Source organism: Danio rerio, chromosome 12 (assembly GCF_052040795.2).
Source record: "Danio rerio strain M-AB ecotype USA chromosome 12, GRCz13ab, whole genome shotgun sequence".
NCBI lineage: Eukaryota > Metazoa > Chordata > Actinopteri > Cypriniformes > Danionidae > Danio > Danio rerio.
Genome location: NC_141032.1, coordinates 44,872,501 through 44,900,014, shown reverse-complemented (window position 1 = coordinate 44,900,014; position 27,514 = coordinate 44,872,501). Strand labels below are relative to the sequence as shown.

The window sequence follows — 27,514 nt, the reverse complement described above, 5'->3', positions numbered from 1 at the left end:
GGCAGACCACAAAGTTGTACAAGTTTTGATGGCTATGAAGAATTTAAAACTACGGTTTAATCTTACAGTATTTGCAAGGTTGTGTTGTGATGAGAATTTCACTGCACATTTGTAAGAAACATAATATTGAGTGTTTGCTGTGCTGAGATGTGCATCTTCAATAACACATGCTCTTGTTCCAGTCTGCTGAATTATCTTTCAGAGACAGTGAGTACATTTACATGAACACCAATAATTTGATTTTAATGCGATTAAGACAATTCTCTGATTAAGCATCCACCATGTAAACAGCGATTTTTGATTTATTTAATCAGATTAAGGTCATGATCAAACTAAAGAGCAATCGAATTAAGACATGTGGAGTATGCCGATTTTAGTCGCATTATTGAAGTGCAGTACAGACATGTAAACACCACAATCAAATTATTACCGTCATGTAGGACTTTCTGCTGCTTTTTGTGACAGGATAGTGCACACACACACACACACACACACACACACACACACACACACACACACACACACACACACACACACACACACACACAGTTTCAGTTACCCTGTTAATAACATTTAATTATATGTACACTGTAAAAATGATGTCTGCAAAATTGTTGCAAACAATTTATATGTGTTGAATTTAAACAAACAAATGTGACATTTAGTAATGTTTAACTTTATTTGTTTGTTTAAATTCAGCCCAAAGTAATTACTTACAACCCCTTACCTTTTTAGTAAATTTGAGGAATCATCTTTGAATAATTATTTTTTCAGTGTAGGGTTCTTTATACATGTTTAAAAGGCCCTGGGCGTACATGATTGTTGTGTAACTTTGGTTTTTGTTTCTACTGGCTTATACTGTATCTCCTCCTTTTTTATTTATTTATTTAATTTAATTTTACTTGTTTATTTTATATATTGTGTATGTTTTAATTTAGTTTGTTTGCTGTTTGTTTTGATGTTCTGTATTGTTAATTGTTGAAAAAGCGAAATAAAAATATATAATAAAAAAAAAATTCTCAGATTTATTTTTCATACATTTAGAATACATATATTAATATGAAAGTTACTAGTTACGCACAATTCACGCATAAATTTGTGCTTATGCATGGTTAGTGTTTGAGACGCATTATTGGCAAAGATCACTATTACAGTGTATGAAACCTGGCCAGCCACGCTCGCCTCAAAAGTGAAGTCTCACCTCTGCGTAAAGCTGGTAAAGATTGGGCTGAGATGATCCGTCTCCACCAGCTCGCCCTCTCCGCTCTCCAGGGAGTCTAATTATGGGATTCAAAGAGTCCGATCAACCGTATATCATGGCAATGCTTTGTTGTCACGTGTAGGACAAAAGTGACACTGGAGAAGGTTGTAAAGCTGGGATAATGAACACTTGGACTCTGTTTCAAATGTAGTGAGCCGCTTTACATGACAGATCTGGAACATTCTACATAGGCATCATATTAATAGGGAAGCCCCTCGTAAAAAAAAAAAAAAAAAAAAAAGTTCTCTATCGGGGCCGTTCACCGAAACCTTAACATTCTGTCATTATTTATACATGCTTTACTTGTAAAGCATGTATAAATAAATGAATTAAAAATTCTTAAATTTTTAAGATTGTCTTCTTTCTGTTAAACAAAATAAGACATTATTTTGAAAGCTGGAAACCTGTAACCATTGACTTCCATAGTATTTTTTTATGGTAACAGGAATTCAGATTTGTTCAACAAAATAACTTTTATTAAATTTAGATTTTTGGATGAGCTATCCCTTTAAGCCTTAAAAAACATGAACACCAACCACCATATTAGAGTTTTCAAAGCATCATGATGGTGTTATGAGGAAGGATTGAGGACATTCATATAGGAATGAACTGATATGAAATTGATGGCTGAAGTCATTAACTCCTGTAACACATGCAGGCTTACTGCATATATGTGCTTCAGCCTATAGATTTCTGAATCTAAAAAAACATACTTATACATTTGACTGCAGTTTCTAGGTAAAATAAACACTAGGGGGCAGTGTGATTACAACTTTTGCTCCTTTTCACAATACTGGTATTTACAAGGACTTATTACCATCAAGTAAGGGATTATGTGCGTGTAGTTCTTTATACAAAACCAAATATATTCAACAAAACACCTTAAACGTGTCAACAATTTGTAATCAAATACATTTATACAAAAATGTAGCCAGCGCCCTCTAGTGGATTTGTCATTGGAAATGTGTAGCGAAATGTAAGTGAAGCAACGTATTTTACTATGATTTTAAAATGAAATTTTCCAATAAGCCTGGGATTAACTCTTTACGTATGCAAGCTAATATCAAAACAATTATAACAATTATGGTCAGTGTAACGGAGGCCAGCTAGTGTGTGCTGTGCAGGTAAACCTCACTCCTCTGACCTCTAAAGGTGCTCTAGCGACAGACGCTAGAGGCCATGGTCTTTAGCCTCCTTGGTAGAGCACCTGACTCCCATGCGGAAAGTTTCCGGTTCGATACCAGCTCGGAGCGGGTTTGGTGGCGTAGGACCGGTGGGGTTACATCAGCAGCATCTATCTGGGGTCTGTCAGTAAGTTATTAAAATAAGTTTATTGGGCTAGTAATTTATAATATTATCGGTCAATATCAATAACATCCAGATAAACTGAATTTAAACTCTGAAAACTGGACTGACACAGTTTCAATTTACTTTAATCTTCTATGTTAAGCTGCTTTGACACAATTTACTTGGTAAAAGTGCTATAGAAATAAAAATGGATTGAATTTAATTTAATTAAATAAGCATTTTTATAATATGGCTGTAATATGGCTGCTAAAATAATGTGCAACACTTTCAGATGTCTCTCCTTTCACCAACATTACAGTATAAAGTGCATAATAAAAATAAATCTAATGTGTGTGTGTGTGTGTGTATGTGTGTGTGTGTGTGTGTGTGTGTGTGTGTGTATATATATATATATATATATATATATATATATATATATATATATATATATATATATATTTTTTTTTTTTTTACAATTATTGTTAGAATATTGCTATCGTTGAGCTATTTTATTTTATATAGATATACAAACAACATTATATAAATCAGTGCATGTTTTGGATGTCTACTTTGTCTGCCACACCCATTACAGGTCTTTTAGGCCGTACTCACACCTTGCATTGCCTCGAACCGCGCCAAAGCACACTTGTCCCCCCTCCCGTCTCCACCGACGGCCCGCACTCACACTACAATCGGGCCTGGGCACGCTTACGTAATCGATGATGCGATGGCCAGAAGCGCTCTCGCTCAACACAGTGGGGACTTCTTCAGTTATATCGCTTTGGGATGCGGTGACACGCAGTCAGATATTTTGCCGAACAGATCCGCTACGTTTGACGCTCATAAACAATCATAAAGCCCTCGTGCTGCAGGAATGAGGAGATTTGCTGAAGGCGCGCAGCTGTCGTGCAGTGAGGGGTTTGCGTCTTTAATAAACTACTGCAGTTTGCGTTCACTGAACAGTAAGAATAATTAATAAATATATATGAAACAGTCCCTTAAAAGTCACTTCTCGCTTTCAGTTTCGGGCTTTGGTGCGTTTTGCACTCACACACAAAGCCCAAGTGAACCGCGCTCAGGCTCACCTCTTCCAACCAGGCCAGGGCTGGCCAAGTGAACCGTGCCTGAGCCCGATTCAGTTCGCTCACACTTCTCAAACGATCCGGGAAACGGGCCTGGGCACGGTACGGATAGCATAGTGTGAGTAGGCCCTTAGTCTCTGCTAATGAGCTGATGATCTGAATCAGGTGTGTTTGGTTAATGAGACATGAGCTTCGTCCGAAATTGCATACTTCCATACTATATAGTACACTAAAAATATTATGTTTGAATTTATAGATAAAAAAAAAAAAAGTAAAATGGACGCTAAACTATGATGCACCGCAAGAGAATTCATGAATGGGAGTGAAGAAACGCAACTGATGCAGGTAATGGCCAATGTAGTATGTCCGAGTTCCACTCATACTACTGACATTCATTCTGTTTAGAATGTACTTTTTTAACAGCTGAGTAGTACATTTAAAATCAAATGCAGTACCTACTGAGTAGAGGGTGATTTTGAAAAATGTGCAGATCTGGTGGTCCCCTAGCAACGTGGTTGAGAAACACTGAAAATAATGTGTTACGATTACAAAATCCATCAAAAACAAAGCATAGACAACCTGTCTAAAAGAAATAAATAAATGACACCTTGATTAAATTAAATGAAATAATCACTGCATCTTTTAAAAAAAGAAAAACATTTCTCTCTCTCTCTCTCTCTCTCTCTCTCTCTCTCTCTCTCTCTCTCTCTCTCTCTTTCTTTCTTTCGCAGTTATTGTTGGTTCAGGAGGACTGTAAAGTAGCTGCTGTTTTCCTACAGTAATGTCTTGGAAAACGCTGATGATAAATGATGTCTGTGCAACATGCACCGAGCTATACATTGGCAGGTACTGTAGGTTGAAATCTATCATTGCATTTGGTCCAATACCACCTGAGCCATATACCACTTTAATTATTGATTACCTTCAGGATGTGAAGAGACTTGTAACAAGCATGTTTCTGGACAAAAACCGCCTTCCCAGCTTCAACATCCATGGAAACTTTTCATTTCAAGTTCTTCAGAGTACAAAAATAAAGTTTTAAAATCACTAAAATATTATTTAATTTAATTTAATTTAATTTAATTTAATTTAATTTAATTTAATTTAATTTAATTTAATTTAATTTAATTTAATTTAATTTAATTTAATTTAGAAGGTCACTGTTTCGAGTCCCAGTTGACATTTCTGTGTGGAATTTGCATGTTCTCTCCATGTTGGTGTGGCTTTCCTCCAGGTGCTTCGATTTCCCCCACAGTCACAGTCGGTTTCACAAATAGGCGAATTGAATAAATGAATGAAATAATTAAATTGAAATGAATAAAGAGAGGACATGCATGATCGGTGAAAACCTGCTTAATCAAAAATTTTTAAAGACCTGAATCAATATTGGAGTTACCTTTGCACGCTGGAGGAGGGTTGACACCATGGCTGAAGGATTTCTCTTAGACGGGTAATGTTCTGTTTTAAAACTGTTTTAGCTTCATGCAAAGCTGATGTAACGTTAGAGGTTGATACAAACAGGTTATATCTTCACAGAAGTGTTGTTCAGCCACTAAAATCTTCCAAAAAAAGATTGATTAGACTATTTTCAGTTTCATAAGCACCGATAATGTAGATTTTATTTAGTTTAACAACAAAACACAAGTAAATACCGCTATTCCGCCTAGTCTCTCCTTATTTTGTTTACCATGCAACTCTAAATATTTACTCTGAAATAGCATGTCAGTGTGGCTTGCTCGCTGCCGGACTAGCACTAGTCGCTTTTAACACATGAGAGAGGGTTCATTTGCTGTGCTCGTATTTAAGGAGGCGTGGCTCTAGACGGCAGGGGAGGGACTGTGATTCAGAGATTTATGCTAAGCTGTTAGCAATGTGAAAGATCACCTACTGCACCTTTAAACATGACAATGAGTTCACTGTACTCAAATGGCCTCCACAGTCATCCGACTCAATCCAATAGAGCACCTTTGGGATGTGCTGGACGGGAGATTCACATCATGGATGTGCAGCCGACAAATCTGCAGCAACTGTTTGATGCTATCATGTCAATTTGGACCAAAATCTCTGAAGAATATTTCCAGTACCTTGCTGAATTTATGCCATGAAGAATTATGACAGTTCTGAAGGCAAAAGTGGGTCTAAGCTGGTACTAGTAAGTACGTAATTAAGTGTTTTAATCATGATTTTAGATTAAATATGACATTATGAAAAACAGTTGGTTTCCAATGGCATATAAGGCAGCATAATGTAAACACATTTCTAATAAGAAATTTATAAATCATATATTTTTTCTACTTAACAAAAATCATGTTTAATTCAGTGCTTCACTTTCTTTTTCTTTGTAATTAACACTTATATTAGCAATTTCTGAGCGATTTATTTATTTATTCTACAATGTTAAATTCTTTTTAATCCTGCCCACCTATTCAGCTTACAGTTGGAACAGAGCTTAGGTCTGATATTAATTTTATTAGTAATTCAGATGTTTTTATTTTCCACTCCAGATGGAAGCCTATCTGAATTATAATGAAGGTCTGCATAAGTCAAAATGTGGGAGAGTAAATTCAGATTCCTTAAGCTCTCAGCACCTGCTTGGCAAGATAGTTTAACGTTTAATTGCAATATTTGTCTATTTACGCTCTCATCTTTTTCGGTTTTTAGTCACAGATGCTTGTGCGAGGCTTTTAAGAGTGAACTGGAGGGAGTTTTTATAATCATCCTAATTTAGCTGCTCGGTTATGTGCAGAAAAGAGCATTTGCAAAATCCATTACTGTACTTAGTCTATCTCCAGAGATAATATGTATGTATTTCATAGAGTGTGCTGTATATCTGAGAGTTTGTGCCTGAAGTAATTCAAGGAGGGAAATTTTATACACAAACATCAACTAATGAGAAGGAATATATATATATAAAACAAATGGAGGAATAACTTTGAATGTGCAGTCAGAAATAGATAAATATTTGCAGTAGATTTGCAATGACGATAAAACTTTTGTGATCATGTAACGTACAGTATATATATATATATATATATATATATATATATATATATATATATATATATATATATATATATATATATATATATTAGGGATGTAACGGTATTGTAAATACTGTTATACCGCAATATTAATTTTTTTCGATATTACCGTAGTCGCATGACTCGGTAAAACTATAGATCTTCTGAGAAAATTTGCTCAGGCGAATGAAGTGAACGGGAGGTAGCGAAAACTACAATTCCCATCAGCCCAGGCTTAGCCATAATAACCTGCGGTCTGTTGTCGCTACAGATCCAGTAATGCGGAAATGGAGTGTGCTGCTAGAAGCGGGGATCAAAAAGAGCTGGAAAACCCTAAAGCGGGTGTTGTCGCCGCGCGCGTACTGAATAGCGGTGTTGTCGCGCGCGTTCTGATAAGCTGTGTTGTCGCGCGCGTTCTGATAAGCTGTGTTGTCGCGCGCGTTCTGATAAGCTGTGTTGTCGCGCGCGTTCTAATCAGCTGTGTTGTCGCGCGAGTTCTTATCAGCTGTGTTGTCGCGCGAGTTCTTATCAGCTGTGTTGTCGCGCGAGTTCTTATCAGCTGTGTTGTCTCGCGCGTACTGTAAAGCGGGACGGAGGGTATGTCGCGTCGCGGGGGCACTTTTGATCATTTTGGAAGGGAACTTTCTATCCAAGACTAAAAAGGGCATGTGCACTGCACAGGTTAAGCCCTGTGTGTGCACGTGCCTGCAAGTTGGGGAATACGACTAATAATCAGTCATGGGGATTGCAGAAACACAGCACACTGTTCAGATTGATGCAGACATGAGACCTCTAATGTTATCTTACTCATGGTTTGTCCTCTCAAGTGGGGGAAAGACAATGCACAACGTTACCCACTGCTGTCAACCTGGGCCAAGTCATATCTCTCTTGTCCCAGAAACCTCAGTCCCAAATGAGAGGGTTTTTTCTGTTGCAGGGGACATTGTAAATACCCAGAGATACCAGCTTTTACCAGATTATATTTATATGATAATTTTCCTTTAAACCCATCTCTATCTAAGTGAGTGAGTGATTAAATGTTGAATGTGATGAGTTTTCAACACTACTAAATTGAAACTTTATTTTTTTACATGGTTTAATATGTTTTTGTTATTAAAATGAAAGTTCCTGTTTCAAAGCTTACAGATAGATGGCTAATTTGTATGTCATTGACACTTTTGGCACTTTTTTGGAGTATTTTCATAAGTTTTGTTTTTTCATGTAAATGATTCAATAAATACCGTACCGTGACATTCATACCGAGGTACTACCGTACCGTGAAATTCTGATACCGTTACATCCCTAATATATATATATATATATATATATATATATATATATATATATATATATATATATATATATATATATATATATATGCAATTTATATATATTTATTATGCAAATCTTCTCATTGAACATACATATATCTGTTCACCGTACTGGTTTCCATCTGGACTGTCATGTTTTTTTTTCTTTTTTTTTTTAAAAGATCTTTCTAGTTTACATTATGTCTCTAAAATGTTCTCTGTCAGATGTAGAATGACTTTAAACAGATGTGTTTGCATATTTATGAATTATAATGCCTGATCATTTACTGTTATGGATATGTTTTAGCTATAACATCTGCTTTTACAGATGATACAGATGTTTTAGCAATGCTTACTTCCTACATCTTTTTTGCTTGTCTTTTTTTGGGGGGGGCGGGGGGGAGGTAAAGTCTCTCCATGGCTGTATCTGCAAAACAAAAACAGTATATATATATATATAGACACAGTTTTTTATTTTTTGTACATTTTTACTTCTCAAAACTTAATTTTCACTTTGAGATTTTAGGAGATTTGCATTTGTTTATTTATTTTTGCTTATTTTGTATGCAAAACTTTCTTTTATATTGCAAGTATATATGGCCCTGGATTGCCCATGAGTCCACCAAGTGGCACAAATAGATTTGCTAATTAAACAAAGTGGCGCAAAATATGAAAATGACTGTTGTGCTGGTCTGAAAATTGCACCATACACATCTTGCGCCTTATTGCGCTGGGTGTATGATAGGGACCTGAGTGTAAATCCTGAAGGGACTTTAGCCTGCTGTTTCAAGAGTTCACTCTTAGCTGATGATTGATTATGAAGCTTGTTTGGCATGCTGTCCTGGGAGAGAGCCCTGAGCTCATAAGATCCTTGAGCCCGTGCTCCCTCCCGTTTGCAAGGCGAGAGGAGAGTTTGAGCTCAGGTAGATCTTGAAAACTCCCCTGCTGCAGTAGCTAATGAACAGATAGTGATTGCTCTTAAGAGATAACTACTTACTAGGAGCATGTCTATGATGCTGATTTGGATTAGTCAATTAACCTAGGTTGCATGTTTTTTGACAGTGAGAGGAAACCGGGGAACCCGGGGGGAAACCCACGTGAGCACGAGGAGAACATGTAAACTCCACACAGAAACGTCGACAGGCTTGGTAAGGACTAGAACCAGTGACGTTCTTGCACTGAGGCAACAGTGCTAACCACTGGGCCACTATGCCACCCATCTAGGAAAGAAGGAGGAGTAGAGGTAGGAAGGGGGGATTCTTCAAAACAAAGATGGCTGTTATATGGAGCTTAGGGTATTTACAGGGGCTTAGGAATCGTCTGATTGGTTAAACATAAATTGAATAATGCGGGACCGGCTGCAAGCAATCATAAGCATGTGATCCTCTCGAAATTAGTTTATACATAATCTTCACATAAGGTCAGATGGAAGATAAAAATACAAAATTAATGTTGTTGAAAAAACCTTGACTATTATATGTGAACCTTGAAGGAAATAAAAATGTTTAATATGACTTTTCTGAAAGGAAACGCAGGCATTGGATCATGTGGCACACCTGCTGTAACTCATGAATTCACACTCTTCCTGTGTGTCACTGCCTTTCAGATGAGTCTCATCTCAGAGCCTTTCTGAATCTCTTCTGCTTCTTTGTGTCTTTCCTTTTCTTTTCGCACCAGGCTGGATTTAAAAGTCTAAACAGTATTTTTTTTTTTCACCCGTAGTCTGTTTCCAGTCTAATATCTTTCGAGGCTTAGCTGTAATCTATGAAAATGAATATATTAGAGTGAGATCACAGACAGAGAGGATGCATTTGCTTCAATTTGAAAGGATTACGGTTCTGGTTATGTGTTGTTTTGATTTACTATGACAGTGAGTGGAGAACTTGAGGACATCATGAATGTATTTATAGGTGAGACTCCTGTCACACTTGTATCTCTGGTGAAACTTTAGGTATGATTGTTGGACTTTCTTTACAAAAAAAAAAGCTTCCTTTTGCTTTTACTGCAAATCAGGAGTCAGTGTGAATGCCTCTTAAAGTCAATATGAGAATTCAGTGCACTTTGGGGCACTCGAGGATGTGTTCCAACTATAGGGGGATCACACTCTACAGCCTTTCTGGAAAAGGCTATGCCAGGGTACTGAGAGAAGGATCCAGCCTAGGATCCAGGAGGAACAATGCGGTTTTTGTCCAGGCTGTGGTGTACTAGAACAGCTATATACTGTACCCTCACCAGGGTGCTTAAGGGGTTCATGGGAGTATGCTCAACCAGTCCACATTTGTTTCGTAGATTTGGAGAAGGCATTCGACTGTGTCCCTCGTGGCATTCTGTGGGAGTATAGGGTCAGAGGCATTCTGTTGTGGGCTGTCCCTGTATAAACAGAACAGGAGTTTGATTCGCAATGCCGGCAATAAGTCAGACGTGTTTCCAGTGCATGTTGAACTAAAGCAGGGCTGCCTTTTGTCACTGGTTTTGTTTATAATTTTTATGTGCAGTTTTGGGCCAGATGGGGTTTCATCTGTGTTATTTGCAAATGATGTTGTTCTGTTGCCTTCATCAAGCATGCACTGGGGTGGTTTTTGCTGTGATGCGGCTGGGATGAGAATCAGCACCTCCAAGTCTTAGGGCATGGTGCTCCACCTGAAAAAAGTGGTGTGCCGTGTCCAAGTTGGAGAAAAGTCCTTACCCCGGGTGGAGGAGTTCATATATCTTGGGGTTTTGTTGGTAATAACACATTGTTCCATAAATCTGGCAGTATACTGAAACATTTTTATTCTGACATTTGATTTTTAAAAAAATATTTATTTCATCCATCCATCCATCCATCCATCCATCCATCCTTTTCTCATCTATCCTTTTCTCATCCATCCATCCATCCATCCATCCATCCATCCATCCATCCATCCATCCATCTATCCATCCATCCTTTTCTCATCTATCCTTTTCTCATCTATCCATCCATCCTTTTCTCATCTATCCTTTTCTCATCCATCCATCCATCCATCCATCCTTTTCTCATCTATCCTTTTCTCATCCATCCATCCATCCATCCATCCATCCATCCATCTATCCATCCATCCATCCTTTTCTCATCTATCCTTTTCTCATCTATCCATCCATCCATCCTTTTCTCATCTATCCTTTTCTCATCCATCCATCCATCCATCCATCCTTTTCTCATCTATCCTTTTCTCATTCATCCAGCCATCCATCCATCCATACATCCTTTTCTCATCTATTCTTTTATCATCTATTCATCCATCCATCTTTTTCACATCCATCCATCCTTTCTTTTCTCATCCTTCCTTCCTTCCTTCCTTCCTTCCTTTCCTCATCAATCCATTATCCATCTGTACATTCTTCCTTTCTTAACTTGTCCGCCCATCCATCCATCCATCCTCCATCCATCCATCCATCCATCCATCCATCTATCCATCCTTTCCTCTTCAATCCATCATCCTCCCATCCATTTTCCTTTCTTTCTTTCTTTCTTTCTTTCTTTCTTTCTTTCTTTCTTTCTTTCTTTCTTTCTTTCTTTCTTTCGTCCTTCCTTGCTTTCCTCAACCATCTATGCACTCTTCCTTCTTTCTATCTATCTATCTATCTATCTATCTATCTATCTATCTATCTATCTATCTATCTATCTATCTATCTATCTATCTATCTATCTATCTATCTATCTATCTATCTATCTATCTATCCCTTTCTTTCTTTCTTTCTTTCTTTCTTTCTTTCTTTCTTTCTTTCGTCCTTTCGTCCTTTCTTTCGTCCTTCCTTGCTTTCCTCAACCATCTATGCACTCTTCCTTTTTTATCTATATTTCTTTCTTTCTTTCTTTCTTTCTTTCTTTCTTTCTTTCTTTCTTTCTTTCTTTCTTTCTTTCCAATCCGTCTGTCCTTCTTTTCTTCTTTCCTAATCCATCCTCTCACCCACCCACCTATCCATCCATCCATCCATCCATCCATCCATCCATCCATCCATCCATCCGTCCATCCACCCACCCACCTATCCATCCATCCATCCATCCATCCATCCATCCATCCATCCATCCATCCATCCATCCATCCATCCATCCATTTTTCCTTTCTTTCCTAAATTTCCTCATCCATCCAATCATCTTATCCTTCCATCTTTTCTTCTTTCCTAGTCCATCCATCCAACTTTCTTCCTTATTTCCTTTTTACCCTTCCTTCCTTCCTTCCTTCCTTCCTTCCTTCCTAATCTATCCATCCTTTTATCCATTTATTTTAAAAAATTGAAGTAAATTTGGAAACACTGTGATTCAGGTCAATCCATTGTCACTTTGACTTATCTCAGGACACTTGAACCATTTAGGGGCTCTGTGTGAGTGCCACATTGAAAAAACAATCCTTAAAGAGAGAACATAAGAGCAAGGAAAACTATAGAGTGCTTTTAGTTTTGTTTTTCTTGCTGTTCCAAAAAAGGAAAAGGTGCATTTAGCTACTAGAACTTCTCACAAGATTAGCACTGTTCCTCTGAAAGACATAAAGCATTTTTTTTCTTCAGATCTGTTATATATTTTTTTCTTTGCAGTCGTATAAACAGAGACAGTCACACACATTTCCATTGCAGAGCAGTCACTGACCTGTGAGCCGGAACGGAGTTCTTGTTTTCCTCAGGGATTGCATCAGGGATTCTGTCCCTCTTTTTACATGTCCAGACCTGATCTTGATAGAAAAAATCAAGTCAGCTGAATCCTCCTGAGGTTCATACATACATCTATTGTAAAGTTCAAGCAAAGTTTACTCAAAGTTTAAACACATGGACGATTGACTGAGCACAGGATGTTTCCTTCAGGGTCCTGCTGTGAATATTCTAGCACGACAGGAAACAATCAAATAGGTCTTTTTGTACTGGCAACCTGTGCTTAAGGCTGACATTATTGGCTATTTGTCTGCAGGAAATGAATGGTAAGAACACTGTCATTTTTAGACCTTTAGCCACCTTTAGCCATCAGCATCTCTAACATCACGCATGCACTTACCTTTTAAAAACATCCTGACGTGCAGCTGGGTTCATATCACAGGACTCAAATTTGGTCTTTTAGCTTAACATATAATTGATTATTATTATATAATATATAATAATAAATATGATTTCATTGAATCAAAGCAGGTGACGTAGTGAAGCAGTAGGTAGTGCTGACGCCTCACAGCAAGAAGGTCACTGGTTCAAGCCTCGGTTGGATCAGTTGGTGTTTCTATGTGGAGTTTGGATGTTCTCCCTGCGTTCACGTGGGTTTCCTCTGGGTGCTCCGGTTTCCCGACATTTGCCTCATTATTAATCAGAGGTCGCCACAACAGACTGAACCGCCAACTTATTCAGCACATGTTTTACACAGTGGATGCCCTTCCAGCTGCAACCCATCACTGGAAACATCCACACACACTCATTCACATTCATACACTATGGATAGTCTAGCTTAACCAATTCACCTATACCCCATGTCTTTGGACTGTGGGAGAAACCGGAGCACCCGAAGGAAACCCACACAAACACTGGGATAACATATAAACTCCACACAGAAACGCTAACTGACCCAGCCGAGGCTCGAACCAGCGACCAGAAAAGCACCATCACATGCTCCTTCAGAAGACATTCTCATATGCTGATTTTTTTTCCCATGACATTCATCACTGTAGGCATTCAGTCATTTTACTGCTTAATATCTTTGTAAAAGAAATGTATGAATAGAAAGCTGAAAATAGCAGAAGCTTTATGATCGCTTTTCTTTCAGCACTATACATGTCAAGACACTGCTTTTTTTTCTGGAGAAAACTGTTTGCAATTCCCATCCACATGAACAGAATGACCTTGTTATTGTGATGATGTTAATGGGATCCCGCTATGAAATGCACTTTAGTCGGTCAGTTATATTGGCTTCTGTATAAAGCAGTAAATCCATCAATGCACAAATGATTTAACAAGTGTCTTTTTAATATCAGCTTACACGCATTGCTAAAGTTCAACTATAGATGGCTGTTTTTGGTTTCATTGATTATTAGTCTAGATCCACTTGAAAACTATTTATTTTTGTTTGTTTTAGTCATTCATGCTGAGAGATTTTTGAAGATGCCATTACATGTGGTTTAACTTCAAACAGTTGTTGTATAGACTGTGAAAATGGATTAGCCCTTCTGTGTGTTTTTCGTTTGCTAATATTTCTTAAATGATGTTTAACAGAACAAGGAAACTTTCACAGTATTTCCTATAATATTTTTTCTTCTAGCGAAAGTCTTATTTGGTTTACTTCGGCTAGAATAAAAGCAGTTTTTAATATTTTAAAACCATTTTAGGGTCAATAATTTTAGCCCTCTTACAGTTTTTCTCGATTGCTTGGATGTAGTTGTCAACTGAAACTCCACATTTTCAAAACAGTTAACACACAGGCCTAAACAGCGGCACTCATGGTCAAAATGACACATTTTGCTTGCAAAAGGCACATATCGTGTCAAAACATTTAACATATGCAACAAAAGCTAGTTTTACCTTCAAACTACACAACTTGCAAACAAGTATATGAGCTCTTTCAATTAATCATTACACAATGCACAACAAAATACAAAATATAGAACTCAAAATGCACCACCATTGCTTGCCATTGTAGCTTATAGCCAATGGCATTTGTTGTCTCTATTTGGGCTGTCAAATTCGCCTTTTTGCAAAGAATTGGATCAAGAATAAGATGTGCTTTGATTGAATATATATTGAATATATGACATTTTTCAAACTGTGGCTGAAAACTGAAATACTGTATATAAAAAAAACAGACAAAAGTAATAAAATACTGTAAATATTAGAGAAAACACATGTAAACTAATATACAGTCAAATCTATTGGGAGTATAGGACATAGCCATATTGACCTCCTCCATCAATGCTGGCACAGAACAACACAGACCTGCCATCGTTTATATAAGGTTTGCAGAATGATGGCTAATTGAAGATTTGTGTGAAGGAGTGTCAAACCGGTGCTTCAGTGATTTCATACTGATGTTGGTAGTTTTTAATAGTTAGGAATAGATGGATTCTGTTTGGTTACCAAAACTAAAACAATGGAGTTTGGACTGCTTGAATGACATCTGTGTTAACTGTTTGGGAAAATGGTGGGGAAAATGTGTCAACCCAATGAGAAAGGGTTTACACATTTGCAAGACCGGTCCTCTGCTCTGCTGGGATAGTGATAATGAAAATGAAGAGGAACCTAGTTTCTTTAACCAGGTCAAAGCAAACTAGAAAAACTGTAAGCAATATTTTATTTCTATTGTCTGCAGAACAAACCATCGTTATACAATAACTTGCTAACTGGTCTAAATAACTTTAAGCTGAATACTAGTATCTTCTCTCTCTTCTCACACTTCGACATGGTTGTTATGTTTGCATTGATTAGTCATCATTTAGTATTAGCAAGTGACACGCTTTTGCAGGTCATCAACTAGGTTTTGCAGTTTGTACTTATTGTTTTGAGAAATGTATTAACTGTTGAGCAAATGTAAATAGTGCTGTGAGAAATGCACCAAAGCCAGTGAAAAAAAAACTGTAAATTGCTAACGTCCTTTCAGTTAGCTTTCAGGAGAATTATTATATATTTTAGCACGTTGCTAGCAAGTTTTCTAATGTGTTTTAATGTTCGCTTAATTAAAATATTGCTAGCTTGTTTCTAACTGTTTGCTTAGTGATAGATAGATGGAAGGACAAATAGACAGACAGACAGACAGATAGATAGATAGATCATCACAGTTACAAATGTTGCACGTTATATGCTTTAAACTCTTAAAATGCCTTTAAAACACATGCAAATGATATTATGGTTGTACTTTGCAATGACTCCACAAATCCTATGTATTCTCTATTGGTGATCTACGGAGACCCGGAAGGGATATGATGGTGGAGGGAAAAATGGGTGGAATGAAGAAACAAAAAATGGTTGGGAGAAAAAAAATGGTCTTTTTTTAGTTTTGGTATTCGCTCGCAAAGATGTTTTCTGTTCCCTTGCAAAACTGTTGTTCCACAAATACTTCTTGTTCACTTCATGCATGTCATCCCTCCCGTTTATGCTGGGATTCTCCTGTATTTTACCATTCTATCCTGCTATCATCCTATGATTAAGTGTTTTCCGTTATTTCCCCCATATGTTTAATCTTGAAAGCACATTAATATTATTACAAAAATGTCTGCATTCACTTTCTTTCTATTAAAGCTGTGCTACTGTAACGAATGGTCTGACACAGAGGGATCTATTTGCAGGATATTTATTAACCAGAGTTTAATACCAATAAGCACACAGATGTTACTTGTGTGCGAACTCACATCAAACACAGTAGTATCAAGTCGAAGGGCTGGCGGCAGGCAAACACCGTGAGTAAGCAAGGCATGGGTTTAGAGGCTGGCAGCAAGGATCAAAGTCGGTATTCAGGCTAGGGTTCAGGGCAGGCAAGACAAGGTCGAGATACAATCCAGATAAGCAATGGGGAAGCAGTCAAGGAAGAGTAACGCTTAGTGGTGTTTGCTGTGGCAGAACAAGACTTCGCAATGAGGTGTGTGCTGCTTATATGAGAGTGTGAGGTGATCAAGGTGATGTGCTGCAGGTGTGTGATTGGCAATCAGTCTTGGGGATGACGTAATGCTAGAAGTCCGGTGATGATGACCTCTGCTGGCCAGCGAGGGGAATGACTGGGACCGAGTCGGAGACAGCGACGATCATCGCCCTTCCTATGCAAGCTCTGAATCAGCGAATGCATGTATAAGTGCTGACTGACGGACGAGCTCCGTATGATAAATTGATCCCAGATCAGCTTTCGTGGAGAATCCTGGCCAAAACGATAGGGTTGACATGTATGAAGTGAATAGGAAATGTTACTAGAACAACAGTTTCAAGAGTTCACACTTAGCTGATGATTTACAAAAGCTTGTTTGGCATGCTGTCCCGGGAGAGAGCCCCAAGCTCAAGGGCTCCTCGAGCCCGGGGCTTCCTCCCGTTGGCAGAGCAAGAGGGGAGCCTGAGCTCGGTGGATCTCAGAACTCCCCTGCTGCGGTAGCTAAGGGAACACAAGGGATTAGACAAGCTTGATTGTTATGCATGTTGAATGTCTTTGGATGGTGGGAGGAAACCGGAGAACCCGGGGAAAACCCACGGGGACACGGGGAGGACATACAAACTCCTCACAGAAACACCCACCGGTCCTGTGGAATCAGGGCCGGCAGTGTTCTTGCTGTGGGGCTCACAGTGCTAACCACTGGGCCGCCGTGCCGCCCAATCACAGGTAAAGGAGGAGAATTTCCAAACGAAGAAAAAGTGAACTGAAAACTGTGGCTATTTATAGTAGCTTAGGGCTCATATGATTGGAAGCTAGTGATTAGCAAATGCGAGACTGGCTGTGATAAATCATCAGCACGTGATCCTCTCGAAATTAGTTTATGAATAAACTTCACTTTGCGAGGGAACGCAAAAACTTAAAATATATATATTTTCCTATCACTGTTTTTTTTTCTCCCACCCATTTTTTCCCCCACAATCACGTCTTTTCTGGGTCTCCGTACTGATCAACTGCAATCCCAGCTCGACATTGCATATCCTGTTATGTGACTATTGTGGACACACACATTGCGATATCGTTGCTGAAACGATATATTGTGCAGCCCTAATTTGCATGGAATTTTTTAACAGCACAACTAAACTTTCTTTTCCATGATATCTTTTTCTCAAAAATAGCATTTGTTATAGTATATATAAAATGATTGAATTGACCTTAGTCTCTTTGTTTTGTTATTTATCATTCTCTTTCTCTCTTTCTCCACCAGTCCATCTGCTTCTCTCTCTGGGGCTTTTGTATGTTCTCCGGCAATCAACCGTTTATTTGGGCCACTCAATCTGCAGGTAAGCCTCTTCATTGCATGTCTATAACCTTTGGTTTATTCATCTGGGCACATTTCACGGAGGATGTCTGGTTAAAAATTCATCCTGCTTCACGCACCTTGATTCCCGGCATAGGAATGAGAATGTCAGAATGAAAGAAAGTGACAATAAAGCCATGATGTTTCCCCGCTGAGAGTTGTGTGTGCTTCCGAGGCCTCGACTGATAAAGCTCAATCATTCATGCAATCCGTGGACCAAAATACAGCAGGCTCTCCAAAACAACAACATCACTTATTCAAGGGCTTCCGTTCCTGGGTTAGATATCGCAATTCTGACAACACAGAAGATCACTTTTCAAAGCTGCCAGATTCTGTGTTAGATCAGCCAAGCTGTCATTTTACCTGCAGCTTTTGAGTCTGCGGGAGCCCGTCAACACCGCTTGTGTTCGGTTTGTTACTCATGCGCCTTTTTCAGACCAGCCGGAAAATATATATGACCTACACAGATGAATGGACAAATCATTATTGTAAGAATATTGGCTAATCCTTTGCTCTTTGGGAGACCAACAGAGCTTCTGCTGGTGTGCCTTTTCTTTGATTATTAATCTAGATACACTTGAAACAGTTTTTTTTTTCTGTTCGTTTTGGTCATTCATCCACACTGAGAGCTTTTTGAAGACACTTTTGCAGGTGCTTACATTCCCAAATGCCATTTTGAAGTTGTAGTATAGACTGTAAAATGAACTATTTGATCATGATGTTATCACATTCTGTTGTTAAATATGTATGGTTATACCACTATTCTTGAACCTGCTATTCATCTTCATATAGTGTATTTTTACAAAGAAGAGTTAGTTTGTATAATCTTCACATAACTGACAGATGGTTTAGTTACAGCATTTACCAGAAACGGAAGAGAGGCTTATGATTCCCAGTACTGTACCTTTAAGAAATGACATCATCATCCAAAAAGTGACATCAGTTTGGAAGGGAAAAAAACACACAAATACTGTATTAGAAAGTATTAGCAGTGAATTGGATGAGCTTAATGAGTTTATTTTTCACTGTAAAGCATCTGCTTTGTTTAATTTAACTGTTAAATTATACACTACCTAAAAAATAACAAACTCACCTAAAAAAAAAAAAAAAAAAAAAAAAATATATATATATATATATATATATATATATATATATATATATATATATATATATATATATAAATAAATAAATAAATAAATAAATAAACAGGATAAAGAAATCATCATAAAGAAATAAGCTTAAATAAATAGCATAATTAAATTGCAAAAATAAATAACATAAACATAAACGGCATAAATTAATCACCATAAATAAATAACATAAACAAATAGCATAGCTAAATAGCATGAATAGATAAATAAAAAGCACAAATAAACGGCAAAAATAAATCAGCATATATAAATAAATAGCATTAATATATAAACAGCGTGAATAAATCAACATAAATAAATAAGCAAATTAATAAGCATACATAATATCATAAATAAATAGATAAAAAATACATATTATAAATAAATAGATTAAATAAAATAAATACATAGCATAAAGAAATAGCATTAATAAATTAATAACTAAATAGCATAAATAAATAAAGAGCGTAAATAAATCATCAGAAATAAATAAATAAGCAGCATAAATAATAGGAAGAATAAATTAATATCGTCATTAAATAGCAAAAGTAAATACACAAATAAATAACATAAAAATAAATACATCACCATGAATAAATAACATAAACAAGTAGCACAAAGAAATGGCATAACTAAATACATAAAAAGCACAAATAAACAGCATCCATAAATAAATCAGCATGAATACATTAATCAGCATGAATAAATAAGCAAATATATTAGCATAAATAATTGCACTGTTAAATCAAAAGCTCAGATAATAAATAAATAAATACATAGCATAGATAAATAAATAAATAAATAGCGTAAATAAATCATCATAAGTAAATAAATGGCATAAATAAATAAATAGTGTAAATTAATCATCATACATAAATGAATATATAAATAATAAGCATAATTAAATAAATAAACATATAACATATAAAATAAGCATTAATAAATAAATAAATCACATATTAAATAACTAAATAGCATAATTAAATAAATAGTGTAAATAAATAACTCATTATAAATAAATAAGTAAACAAATAGCATAAATAAATAAATAGTGTAAATAAATAACTCAACATAAATAAGTAAACAAATAGCATAAATAATTAGTGTAAATAAATAACTTATTATAAATAAGTAAATTAATAAATAAATAGTATAAATAAATAAAAAGTGTAAATAAATAACTCATCATAAATAAATAAATAAATAAATAGTGTAAATAAATAACTCATTATAAATAAATAAATAGCATAATCAAACAAACGGTGTATAATATTACTCTTAATAAATAAATAAGTAAATAAATAAATAAATAAATAGCATAATTAAATAAATAGCGTAATAAATAAGCACATAGCATAAAAATAAGCAGCATAAATAAATTAGATAACTAATAGCATAGAAAAATGATAAATAGTATAAATATATATCATAAATAAATAAACACAATAAATACAAAAATCAGCAAAATAAATACATAAATCTAAATAAAATAAATAAATAGTATGAGCTAATAAATAAATAAATATTATAATTAAATCAGCATGAATAAATAGCATAATAAATGAAATGATGTTATAGACTTAAACTGTTGTACGTATAATATTTGACCTACACGAACGAATTAACAAACCGTTATTTTAAGAGAGATGAATAAAGCAAGCATAAACTCTGTAAATCAAACAATCCTGGCTCTAATCATTTACTCAATGGGAAGTCAATAAACCTTTTGGTGTGCCGTTCTGGTCAGTTAGCTGTTTTCTATTCGGCAAAAAGCGTTAACACTTTTCACTGTCACACCAGAAGCTATGAGACCAGAGGAAATGTGCAACTCTCTATATGAAAGTTTACTGCAATGAAGGGTTTTGTTTCTCTCCCTGAAGAGGCTGCTATGGGTTCCTAATCGTTTGATACTGTGCAGGCTGGAGTGTGTAGAGAGGAAAACCTTACCAGGTGATTTATCTGTATGGATCGGCTGTCAAAGAGATGAATCGAGGGAGGCATTAGGTGGAAACATCACAGCGCATTGTGTGTAGCACGTCTGGGTTTTTGGTGTCTGGAAATATTGCACTGTAACTACATTGGCTTTGGCTTTTGTAAACCGTGCGAGGTCTAAGGTGATGTTGTAGCATGCAAAAAAAGGACGTTGTTTGTATTTTATGAGAAACTAGTACATGCAATTATTTATTTCATTTATTTATTTACTCATTTAAGTATTATTAACTGAAAAATATTATAATGTATTTTTTCATGATTAAAAAAAATGAAATCCTTCTGTTGGCTTCATCAAATATGGACCTTGCTGCCGAGTGTGAAGCGGCTGGTATGAGAATCAGCACCTCCAAGTCTGAGGCCATGGTGCTCCACCAAAAAAAGGTGGTTTGCCATCTCCAGGTTGGAGCAAAGTCCTTACCCCAGGTAAAGAAGGAGCTTTGGGTCATGACTGAAAGGACGAGATCTTGGATACAAGCAGCCGAAATGAGTTTCCTTCGCAGTGGCAGGGCACACCCTTATAGATAGGATGAGGAGCTCTGTCATCCGAAGGAGCTCGGAGTAGAGCTGCTGCTCCTCCACATCAAGAGAAGTCAGCTAAAGTGGCCTTCTGGACGCCTACCTAGGGAGGTGTTACAGGCATGTCCCACCTGGAATAGACCTTAGGGAAGACCCAGGACATGTTGGAGGCTCTCTCAGCTGGCCTGGGAACGCCTTAGGATTCCCCCCTTAGGAGCTGGTGGAAGTGTCTAGGGAGAGGGAAGTCTGGGGTTCTCTCCTAAGACTGCGACGTCACATGCACTGCGGTGCTCACGGTGACCCGATTTCAATTTCACCTCGCTATCCTATGCCGATTCTTCCCCTCTTTCTGCTCCCCATGTTTTCCTGTCAATTCTCTCTACTTTCCTATTGAAATAGAGGTGAAAACCCCGGAGAAAAAAAAGACTACTGCCCCCGTGACCTGGCCCCGGATGAGCGGATGAGAAGCGAAAATAAATATCAATTTTTTTTGGAAAAACTTAAATTAAATTTAGGTATTTGCTGTCTTGGCAACTGTGCATTTAATCCTGGGTTCAGTGTTGCCAGATGTAGCTGACTGATTCCAGCCAAAAACTAAAACTCGCTGACAGTGGTGGGAGTAACGAATTACAACTACTCACGTTACTGTAATTAAGTACATTTTTGGGGTAATTGTACTTTCATGAGTAGAATTTTAAGCCTGTAATTTTACTTGTACTTGAGTAAAAATTAAGCTGAGTAATCTACTTCGTTACTTTTAAAATCACAATTCGTTACAGAGTACTGTAAATAAATTAATATTTCAGCCACGCACTGACCAGCATTTCGGTAGCCAATAAAAAAAGCTGATCTTAACGGACCAATGAAAAGCCTGGTACATTATTTGAACCGAAAAACAAGTTCAGGCTACTGCAGATTTACGTGACCGTCATCATACAGTCACAAAGTTATCAATTACATATGGAGATTTAAGACAGAAGAAATGAGGAAGAAATAGCAGAGGATGAATGCCCATTGCCACACCTGGAGGAGCTGTTCACCTACAGGTACATAGGGAAAAAAGGGGACAGCTGTGCTGATGTGATTAGCTATGGTATCATCTAAAATGCTAATTAAATGTATGCCCAAAACTGGAATATCGCATAAAAGACTGCAAATAAAGCAGCGTTTCTGTCCAACAAGTCAAACAAAATTGCCACCTGATTAACTGGCGACAAATATCAAAAGTAAAAACAGAATTAGCATCAGTAGGAGCAGCTGCATGAATAAATTATCTTCATTTAATAAGTGACTTGCGCATCAGAAGGCAATCCTGCACGCAGTGAACGCGCGCTGGAAGGCGCGAGACACGGAGTGCAGGCACTCTTGACAGTTCTGGAGGTCATTATTAATATAATATAATACTGAAATGGTTGAGGCGGTTTAAAATGACCAAAACAACACTTTAGATGTTTTACAATGTGCTTAGCCTGCTGGTTTGTCCATTCACACACATTTTCAAAATATATGCGCATTATAGCGTTTCCATCAACCGTTTTTATGTGCATATCCAAAAAGCGCAAAAAAAGGTGGATGAAACCTGCCCTCTGCTGTACCATCCGGCTTACACAGGGTTTCCGTGGGGTCTTAAAATGTCTAAAATATAAACATCTAAATTTTAGGCCTTAAAAAGTCTCAAATTCGCTGTTCCAGGTCTGAAATATGTTTGCACAGGTCTTATTTTTCCGATGTACATGTAACGCTACTCCTAATGCTCATTTAATTTTTTTGTTGTTGCTTGGTTTCGTGGTGGTGTAGTTCTTTATTTCACTATTCCTATTTTAATTTGCAGTATTAAAACTACAAATAAGAAAAGACCAGCATGCAATAGCTCAGTGCGCGCGGCGAATGTGACGTCATCGCCGTGTTTGCGGAGGTTCACTTTGGACGCGCGCGACATGATTTCGGGTGAACAGTTTAGCGCGGCGCCGCGCTTGATTTGAGTTGAATTTGAATCACTTTGAAGAGATTTTGACTGTAACAGTACGAATGTACAGACATCTTAACTATCCAACCATGCGTGATCAGCATAGAGATGACCAGATGACCAATAATTCTTGGCTAGAAATTGCAACAGCCATGGAAAGGAAGTGTTTTGTTAAAGTTGGGAAAAACCTAGGGGATAAGTTTGTTACAACAAAAAAGAGGCCATGGCAAAAGTGGAGACCCAGGTGGTTTTAAGATTACAGAATATGTTTTTTCACCATTTATTGGTTTTAAACTGATGTATCATTTTGAAGTTAAAGCAATGTAAAAAAAATTAAGTAACAAATTAAGTATTTGATAACTGGAAAAGAATATATGAGCCCATCGGCTTACAGTGTACTCAAGCTTAATTTATAGGCTTTATTGGTGATAATAGACAGGATTGTTGGACCATTATTGCCTTTTCAGCTCATTAGTAGAGGACAGAAACTAGCCAGACAATAATGTGTCAATTGTTGAGTGGGCAAAAAATAATATATATATTTTTTTGCTATTATTCTTGCCAGAATAAAAAAAATAATTGTAGAGTAACCCATGTTCTGTTGTCATTGATATTTAACTTTAATAGGTAGAACTGTCTGAGATATAAACACAAGTGAGTGATGCATCAAACTCTAATTAAAAAAATCTTGAATAGTTATAAAACTTTATAATCATTCATTAATTTTCTTTTTGGCTTAGTTCCTTTATTAATCTGGGGTCGCCACAGCGGAATGAACCGAATGATTTATTAGCATATGTTTTACACAGCGGATGCCCTTCCAGCTGCAACCCGTTCTCATTTACAACAACAGACAATTTAGCTTACCTAATTCACCTAAAATGCATGTCTTTGGACTGTGGGGAAAACCGGAGCATCTTGAGCAAACCCACGCAAACAATCGGAGAACATGCAAACTTCACACAGAAATGCCAACTGACCCAGCCAAGGCTTGAACCAGCGACCTTTTTGCCTTGAGTCGAGAGCGCTACCCACTGCCCCACCCCGTCACCCAACTTTGTAATCATAATAAATTATAAAAATAATGAAAAATAATTATTTTTAAAATCTTGAACAATAATAAAGATATGACGTAGTTCTGAAAACGTTTTACTTCTCCTTTTATCCGTCTGACTTTACAGTGAGGTTTCTTTTGACTGGCCCCTGATGTTTTAAAGAATATCACAATGACGAACACGTCTAGTATTAAAGCCTCATCCATTTCGTGAAGTGCGCACAGTCAGCGGAGGTGTGCAATGCGGAGCCAGGCGAAAGTATAAATCAGCCTCAAAATGTTTGTTTCTTTGTTTTTTTGTTCCTGCACTTCAATGGTGCATCTAACCTGTCTTCAGTACTGTTCTATTTAAATAATTTTATTTTACCACAAATTTTGTGTTTTTGCATTTTCTCTTGCATGCTTTTGATATTGTGATATAGGTCTTAAATTTAATACTTTATGGTCTTAAAGAGGTCTTAAAAAGTCTTAAATTTGACATTATGATATCTGCAGAAACCCTTTTTTTTAAGACTTCAATCTATAATCTAAAAAAAAAACCATTATGGTAAGAAGACATAACTTAATTTGTGTGATATTATATTTATTAATAATATGTTTAGGCACTAGGCAGTGTTGTTCTGTGGTTTCTGACGGTTCAGTTCGCGAATTAGGTAATTAACAAAGTTTCTCCATAATTTGCAAGTGTTTTTTTTTATTTATTACATCATCTATTGATCGTACAGATAAAAGAGGCATCAGTTGAAATGATAAAAAGTCGTGCATTTGTGCATATTTCTGTTATAGTAAAAAGAAAAAAGTAAAAGTAAAAAGTTTGTTGGTTCAAGCCCTGGCTGAGTCAGTTGGTGTTTCTGTGTGGAGTTTGCATGTTTTCCCCATGTTGGCGTGGGTTTCCTCTATAGGTGCTCTATAATTATTATCTATAATTAATGCTGTTTACACAGTTTTAAAAGTGTTTATAGTATCTTTAAATGTGTTATGTAAAATGTGTTACTGCCTGGATCTTGTCTGACTCCGCATTTATGGATAATTCCACCAATACCGCCAAGCTAAAAAAGTAATTTGTAATTTTGTAATTTGAGTAGTTTTTACGAAGAGTAATTTGTACTTTTACTTGAGTACTTTTTAACACCAGTACTTTTACTTGTAATTGAGTACAATTTCAGCAATGTAACAGTACTTGTAATTGAGTACAATTTTTTTGTACTCTTACCACCACTGCTCGCTGAAAACCAAAAAGCACCGCCCAGCGATCTGTAGACTCTACAGGACGTCCCGGCTAATGCGGCTAGTTAGCCTAGAACCTCATGGATGGGGGCAGATTTTCATCTGTTCGGAAGTAATTAACTTTAGCCTTACCTTATTTGGCAGTCTTTTTGAGCATATGTTCAATATTTTGCGATAATGACGCCGCTGCCTGCCTTTTCTGCCTTCTTGCTCCTTTCGACTTACACCATTACTCAGTATTAGTGATGGGTCATTCATGAACGATCACGTGATGAACGAACGATCATGGCTCCTACTGGCTTAGACTGTGCATTGATTAAGATTATATGTGACTGTCAGTGTACCATGAATGAACCACTGACATTTGAAGACATGAAGAGGTGAGCTGAGCAAAGAGACAAAAATGCCTTCATAGACAAAAGAGCAGGTATACATTGAATTATTATTTTCTCTTTCTTATATTCTATTTATGACTTATTTGTCCTGTGATCAACCTTTTGGGCTTGTTGTAGATGTGTTTGGAAGCAATTCATAACATTTTAATAATATTTTGGCAAATTGAACCAAATGAACGAAATGACTTGAAAAAAGATTCGTTCATCTTGATGAACGAGACTCAAAGATCCGAGTCAGTAAAATGATCTGAACTTCCCATTACAACTCGCATCAATGTCGCATCAAAGATTCAAATGTTACCACTCAGTGGGTTATGTCGTGACTCACGTCACATTGTTGTGGCTTTGAGGCTCTATGGGATCCGAATTACTGGCCAGTTATTTAACATTACACTTTATTACAATATATTGAATGTAAATATATTATATTAATTATATAATAACTATATTATATAATATTAAATAACATAAAATAATTAAAAGGACAAATTGTGGACCTCTGAAACTTTTCACAGAGGGTTATGCAGTTTTTTTTATTTGTTTTAGATTTTGTTTTTATTAAATAATAATAAAAAAAACCTTCATTTAAAACTGCATTTACCTGTTATTTTTGAGTAATATTTACATTTGTTTGATGACCTAAAACATTAGTGTGACACATCAGTAAAGGGCCAAATACTTTTTTTACAACAGTGCATAACACAACTTTCGATTACATTAGAAAGTACATTATTGCTAATGGTAAATTGAAACTATCTAGAAATGGTTTGTACCTGTGAGATCCTTTACACAGGATGTAGACAAGGTATAATGAATATGGCTGCCACCGAACTTGCTAATGAAAACAGCGTAAACAGATTGCTCTGTGTTTGGCCATTGCTGTTGATAAGAGCAGATATCCATCATTATGACAGCCTGCTGTATTTGACTTCACTCTATAGCGGTCGGTTCATTTGGCCTGGTCAGAAGTTTGACTAGCAAATCACTCACGTCCAGCACTTTAAAAAGTCAACAACTCTCAACGTCTCTCATCATTCACTCTGAAACCAAAACAGTTTATTTCCTGTGGAGAACACTCGGCTTTCACCTTATTTATTTATTTACTTCCACAGAAATGACTCATAATTCTCCTTATTCACGGATAAAATCATTTGGTATGAAGCTGTAAATGATGCTGCTATTTAATTCTAGCCTAAAATTGTAGGAAAACTGTGAGGAGTCAAGACTTTTTAACCTAAAAATAATGCACCAAACATATAGTGATAAATAGATGTATAATGTATTTTTCTTAATCAAATATTCTTGATTTGTTTTCTTTAATGTTTAGGTATTATAAAAAATAAATAAATAAACAAAGCTT

At 36.6% G+C, this 27,514-nt stretch overlaps 1 long non-coding RNA gene across 2 annotated transcripts in view; it reads left to right on the top strand.

The window, feature by feature from the left end:
- LOC147834571 (uncharacterized) overlaps positions 1-27,514 on the top strand; it is a 120,310-nt gene that overhangs the window by 29,597 nt on the left and 63,199 nt on the right. For both annotated transcript variants that reach the window (XR_015504555.1, XR_015504556.1), the window contains exon 3: positions 17,782-17,857. This is a non-coding gene — a long non-coding RNA (uncharacterized LOC147834571). The remainder of the gene's footprint in view (positions 1-17,781; positions 17,858-27,514) is intronic.